General features: G+C 37.6%; 1 pseudogene; it reads right to left on the bottom strand.

Moving 5' to 3' along the window:
* Positions 1-4,134: 4,134 nt before the first annotated feature.
* Positions 4,135-5,116, bottom strand: LOC146406207 (olfactory receptor 5M11-like; annotated as a pseudogene).
* Between the last annotated feature and the right edge of the window lie 2,364 nt (positions 5,117-7,480).

Genomic DNA, 7,480 nt, shown 5'->3' on the forward strand with positions numbered 1-7,480 from the left:
AGCCAGACAATGAGACACCAACATCAAATGCTTTCACTGACGCGTGGAATCTGAAAAAGGGACAGACTGAACTTCTTTGCAGAAGAGATGCTGACTCAGACATTGAAAAATTTATGGTCTCCGGAGGAGACAGTTTGGGGGGTGGGGGGATGTGCTTGGGCTTTGGGTTGAAAATCCTGTGAAATCAGATTGTTATGATCATTATACAAGAACAGATGTGATAAATTCATTTGAGTAATAAAAAATTTAAAAAAAATAGTATACCTTCTCCACAGAGAGCAGTTGTTTGTGAGGAAATATGTGGATTAATATAATCAAAAATTAAAATCAGATGATCTTTTCCATAGATACAGAAAAACACTTGACAAAATTCAAAATCCTTTCATGATAAAACCTCAACAAACTGGGTATAAAAAGAATATAACTCTACATAATAAGGACCATACATGACCAGCCCACAGTTAACATCATTCTTTTTTTTTTTTTTTTTTCGGCCTTTTTGTCTTTTCTAGGGCCACTCCCATGGCATATGGAGATTCCCAGACTAGGGGTCGAATCACAGCTGTAGCCGCCAGCCTATGCCAGAGCCACAGCAACTCGGGGTCCGAGCTGCGTCTGCAAACTACACAACAGCTCACAGCAACCCCGGATCCTTAACCATCTGAGCAAGGGCAGGGATCAAACCTGCAACCTCATGGTTCCTAGTCAAATTCGTTAACCACTCTGCCATGACAGGAACTCCAGTTAACATCATTCTTTAAGGCAAAAGATTTAAAACTTTTCCTCTAAGATCAGAAATGAGAAGGGTACACACTAGCACCACTTGTATTCAACATAGCATTACAAGTCTGAGTTAGAGCAATTAGGGAAACATAAGCAGCATCCAATATCAGAAAGCAAAACATAAAATTGTCTCTGATTCCAGATGATTTGATCTTATATGCAGAAAACCCTAAAGACTAAATGAAAACTCTGGAACAAATGAACAATTTTAGTAACTTTATGGATATAAAATCAACATGCAAAATTCAATTGCATTTCTATATACTAACAATAAACTAGTTGGTAAAGAAAATCTCATTTAGAATAGCACCCAAAACAATAAAATACTTAGAAATAAATTTAAGATGTTAAAAAAATCTGTAAAATGAAAACAATTAGCCATGGATGAAAAAAATTGATGAAGACATAAATGGAAAGTATCTCATCTTCAAGGCCTGGAAGGGCTAAATTTGTTAAAATATTTGTACTACTCAAAACCATTTACAGATTCAATTCAATGCCCATAAAAATGCCAGTGGCATGTTTTAACAGAAACAGTAAATAACTCTTAAATTCATATGGAACCACAATGGATCCTGAATAGTCAAAGCAACATGGAAAAGAACAAAGTCACTTGACACTTCCTGATATGAAATTATTTTACAATGAATGAAAACAATGGATTAATTAATGGATTAATTAATTAACAATGAAAACAGCATGGACATAAAAACATACACATAGACTGATAACACAGAGTTGAAAGCCTAGAAATAAACGTATGCACATTTGATGAACGAAAATTTCAAAAAGTGCTGGAAATACTTAGTACAGACAGGTTAGTCTCTTCAATGAAGGATGGTAGAAATGCCGGACAACCATATGCTGAAAAATTAGATTGACTCATCATAAATCACTCACAAAAATGTTACTCGAAATGGATTAAAGACTTAAACTTAAGATTTGCAATGATGCAATACTTAGAAGAGGTGTAAAACCTCTTTGACATTAGTCTTGGAGATGGCTTTTTGTATACGACGCAAAAGGCATAAGCAACAAAAACAAAATTAGCCACATGAGACTATATTAAACTTATAAACTCTGCAAAGCAAAAGAAACCACCAGCAAAATGAAAAGGAAAAAAACAGTTTGGGAGAAAATATTTGCAAATCAAAACCCGAATATTTATAACCATTCATAATGAATAAATAATAATATATATGCATTATTTGTACATATATATTCAAAGACTCATAAAAGTGCAAAAAAGCCAAATAATCCAATTTTTAAAAATGAGAAAAAGACCAGAATAGATATTTTTCCAAAGAAGACATATAAATGGCCAACAAGTACATGAAGAAGGTACTCAATATCACCAATCATCAGTGAAATACAAATCAAAACCATAGCAGATATAACCTCACACTGTTAGAATGGCTATTATCAAAAAGGCAAGAGATAATAAGTGCTGGAAAGAATGTGGACAAAAGAGAACCCAAATATACTATTGATGAAAATGTAAATTGGTGGAGTCACTATGGAAAACAGTGTAGAGGTATCGGGATTCCTTAAAAAATCAAAAATAGAACTATCATATGCTCCAGTAGATCCACTTCTGGATGTATTTCCAGAGGAAATAAAATTGTGATGTCAGAGGTATTTGCACCATGTTCATTTCACCACAGCCAAGATATGGAGACAACCTAAGGGCCCATCAGTTGATTAATGTATAAAGACACACACACGCAACCACACACATGCTTAAAAAAAATGTGTTTACAAGGGAATATTATTCAGCAAAAAGAGAAGGAAATTTGCATTTGCTACAACATGAATGATCCTTGAGGACATTATATTAGGTGAAATAAGTTAGACAAACAGGAATGATCTCAGGTTTATGTGGATTCTAAAAACGTTGGACTAACAGATGGCAGTCAGGGCCAGGAAGTGAGAGAAATGGGGAGATGCTGATCAAAGGGTACAAACTTCCAGATATAAGATGAATGAAGTCTGGGGAGCTAATGTATAGCATAGTGACTACAGTTAACTATCTAATGTATGGCACATTTGAAAGTGCTAAGAGAACAGATCTTCAATGTTTTCACCACTGTAGAAAAACAACAACAAATTGTCCTTGGGTGAGATGATAGATGTGACAACCAGTATTATTGTGATAATCCTTTTTCAATATATAAATATATCACACCATCCCATTGAGCTATCATCACATCATACTAAACTTACAAAATATTACATGTCAGTTATATATCAATAAATTTGGAAACATGCTCGGTATTTTTATAGTGGACAGTCTCACTATACATTTTCAATATTAAAATCATAAGGCATATGTTCTCTGAAAAATAGAACTAAATTGTAAATATAGAACCATGAAAAATCTTTTAAAATCACATATATGTTCATTAAGCACCATCTTCTAAACAGTGCACAGGTTAACAAAGGCACTGGAAAAATAATAAAATATTTCAAGCTAAGGGATAAAACATACAAAAGTGAGGGGTTTCAGAGAATGCACAATGTAGGCAAAATATATAAAATTTTGTATAAGAAGCAAGACAAATCAATAATCCAAATTTGTTTAAAAAAAAACTAGAAAAGGAGGTAAAAGGAAAACCCAAGTAAATTCTAAATTTTTCAAGTCCAAGCACACATAAAACATTCACTGTGTTCCTAGATCTGAGCTCCTTGATCCAAGATTGCAGGTCTGAGTTAAGACGTAGGTCCCTACAGATAAAGACCACACACTATATCCACAAACACAGGTCTAAGAAAAGAATGATTATTCTATTACTCTCACTTCCTATTCCATACAGACCAATACAAGACTACTCATAAGAAACAGAAAATTACTATCATGAACCAAAATTACTAGTTTACTTGGTAAGTCGGGGGATGCCTACAGAAGGCTATACTTCTTAGATTCCCAGACATCCCAAAATTTATGGTGACAAAAATAGAATAAATATAAGGAACTAAGCTGAGAGCATGTTTATTCTGTTTATCATTTTAAACAGTAAGAGCATACCAGTGTTCCAGGGAATACCAAGTGTAATTTTCACTTAGAGCAGGGCTTCTCCAAATGTAATGTGTATACAAAACACCTAAGATTCAGTTAAAATATTGATTTAAATATAGTGAATCTGAGGAGCAAAATGCAATTCTTCATTTCTGAAATATCCAAACTAGTGCTATTTCTACTGATCCATGGACAGCATATTAAGGGCAAGGATCTAGAATAATAAATAAGTGCAGACTGTTTACTCGCAGACCCGAGGATATTTGAAACATGGCCAGAAAGAACTTGAAAACTCATCACACAAATCCAAACATGTTTGAGACAAAGGATTAGAATTATGGTTTATTGAAAATGGGAGGCATTGCCATCTTAGTGACATTTCTACTGAGCACTCTCTTCAAGGCCTGTTTTACATCTTTGTTCCACAGGCTGTAGATCAACGGATAAGGCAGTGGACTTACAAAGGTGTAGAAGACAGCTGTGATTTTGGATTCTTCAACAGTCTGCTCTATGGGTGGTCTTACATACATGCAGAAGAGGGTGCCATAAAAGAGGGTTACACCCATCATGTGGGAACCACAGGTGGAGAATGCCTTGTGCCTTCCCTCTGCTGATTTGATCCTGCGGACGGTGGCAATAATGAAGGCATAAGACACTGGGATGATGGTGAGGGAGTTGGAAAGGTTGAAACCAGCTGATATGAGCATGGCATGCTCTTTGACATAAGTATCAGAGCAAGAAAGTTAATGAGTGGTGGGTCAGCACAGTAGAAATGGTGGATGACATTGGATCTACAGAGGGTCAAACAGAAGGTCAGGATGGCCTGGAACAGCCATTTGAGAAGGCATAAGCATAAAGAAATGTGGCCAAGCACAAGCAGACACGCCTGGACATCTTAACACTGTAGCGCAAAGGGTCGCATATGGCCACAGAGCTGTCATAGGCCGTGGCTGCCAGCATGTAAAGCTCAGTGAGGAGCAGTGCTATGAAAATGTAACACTGTGCAAAACAGCCAGCAAATGAGATGGTCTTCTTCTCTGAGAACAGATTAGTCAGCATCTGTGGGGTTGCATTTGAGGTGTAGCACAAGTCCACAAAGGCTAAGTTGGTGAGGAATAAATACATGGGGGTGTGAAGGCGAGGATCCAGTTGGATTAACACCATCAAGCCCAGGTTGCCTAGGATGGTGACGAGGTAAATGACCAGGAACAGCATAAAGAGGAGAGGCTGGAGTTCTGGGCAATCTGTGAGTCCCAGGAGGATGACTTCTGTCAGTGCACTGGCATTGGTGATGGGCACTTTCTTCACCGGAAACATAAGCAATCAAAGCAGACGGGAAGGTGAACATCTTATCGCTGACTGTGAAAGGATTTTTCTCTACACTTCCAGATGCCATTCAATGAATACTACCATAAACTAATGTTTTATTTCTACTGAGCCATTATTTCAGCTTTCTTATTTCTGAACCACTATTATTTTTCTATCTTTTACCTGTGTGATTATGACTTTTATAGTGTGATTCTGGGAATGTACCTTTAGATATCTATATCTCTGTACTTGCCTACTGGCAAGTGGCTGGGGGGTTAAGTGGGGCTGTAGGCCAGGGTGGAGGGGGGAGCGGGAGAGAGTCCTAGGAAACAGGCAAAAGAAAAGGATAGAGAGAAGGAGAAAGAAGCCTGATGACAAGGTTTAAGCCCTGGCAAGATTATACTAGAGTGGAACTCAGCTTAATGGACTAGCTGTCTAGATTAATTTTCTAATTACAAGGAAATGAAAAAAGACTTTGTTTGTTTCAGAAGGAAAAAAAGGGAAATAAGGTTAACAGCAAACTTTTAGCAAGAATTCATTGGAATATTGTCTTTACTCTTCTTTTATTAAATTCCAAACTATGAAAACCTATTGAAATTATAGATTATCAACCAAAATAAATGTACAATTGCAATATCTTACATTAAAAAATCCACAAAACAATATATGAGGAGCTAATAGATTGCCTGTTTCTAACAACAACAACAACAAAAAAAAACTTGTGTGTATTTCTAACAATAAGAACTCAGCTCTCTCCAATGCCTGAAAATGTCCTCACATTTGTGAGGGGTCTGCAGAATGTTTGCCTTTCTCTATTCTTTTGCAACTGTGACACAACTGTAAAATATTTCTGGGAAATTCAATAGAAATTTCAATAAGCCTGTTGTCTTGGAAATCAGTTGCGGTTCAAACTCTCCTACTAAAAGCATATTTTGAGCAAAGAGGGTAAAATTTGTGGGCCTCCATTTGAAACATTACTACAATCTCCCTTTGACTAAAAATAAAGGTAGAAACATAGACTTACTTCTGCTTTGAATAGGCACCTATTTTCTCAACCTCTGATTAAGGAAGTTCATTGGTCCTCTATAAGCTGAAAAACGTAGTCGCATTTCTAGTAGGAAATGGGAAGTAGGAAGCTGCTTTTATTTTATTTTTTTAATTTTATTTATTTATTTATTTATTTTGTCTTTTGCCATTTGTTGGGCTGCTCCTGCGGCATATGGAGGTTCCCAGGCTAGGGGTCTAATCGGAGCTGTTGACACCAGCCTACACCAGAGCCACAGCAACGCGGGATCCGAGCCGCCTCTGTAACCTACACCACAGCTCACAGCAACGCCGGAACCTTGACCCACTGAGCAAGGGCAGGGATCGAACCTGCAACCTCATGGTTCCTAGTCGGATTCGTTAACCACTGCGCCACGACAGGAACTCCAGGAAGCTGCTTTTAAAGCAAATCTCAGAAAGATGTAAGAGCAACATAAATGAGTATGACATGGGACTAACCATTCTCAGGATTAATTGGAACACTTGGGATCAGAAAGCAAATCACAGGCCTCAGTTGTATTCTCCATCATTTCATATAACTACTTGCCCAAAGAGCTTATGTGGAATGCACACATGAAATTTCAACTTGAAATTTTGATGATTGTCTGATATTTTATATGTTTTTTTTTTTTTCTTTTTACAGCTGCACCTGCAGCATACGGAAGTTTCCAAGCTAGAGGTCTAATCAGAGCTGCAGCTGCAGGCCTACACCACTGGTACCACAAAGCCAGATCCAAGCTGCATCTGCAACCTACACCACAGCTTGCAGTAATTCTAGATCCTTAACCCACTGAGTGAGGCCACGAGGTGAACCCTCATCCTCACAAACACTATGTTGGATTCTTAACCCACCAAGTGAAAACGGGAATCCTTCTTTTTCTTTAAACCAAAACTCTCCTTTCCAATATCCAGAGCTCTTATAAATGTCTTTCCTGATGAATATCAATGTCTTGGGTAGGGTCAGGTATGCGCGGGAATGTGACACAGACAAGGTGATTGGCAAACACCTTTCATGTAGGCAATTTAATTGATTCCTCAAAGTAACTCTTAGAGGTAGGGACTCCAACCTGCACTTTCAGCTAAAGAGCCAGAGGTTCCACTAAGGAACAGTAAACCTTGTGCCACATGGCTTGAAAGAGACAGGGTAGGATTTGAATTCTTGCCTTCACATACCCAGTTGATGGCTGTTTCAATTGCAGGTAGCTTCCATCTCTCAATCTAAAGTCATAGCTTGTCCTTCACCCGTTCGCCATTTTTTAAATACTCCATTAGCTTTCCTTCTCATCGGATTCCAGTGTGTCCTGGCACTGACTAAGAGGCTCAAATTGA

The sequence above is a fragment of the Sus scrofa genome, chromosome 1 (genome assembly GCF_054392235.1).
Source record: "Sus scrofa isolate SSC_HxYL_T2T_F1_AM1 chromosome 1, Sscrofa_HxYL_maternal_Yorkshire_Landrace_v2.0, whole genome shotgun sequence".
Classification (NCBI taxonomy): Eukaryota; Metazoa; Chordata; class Mammalia; order Artiodactyla; family Suidae; genus Sus; species Sus scrofa.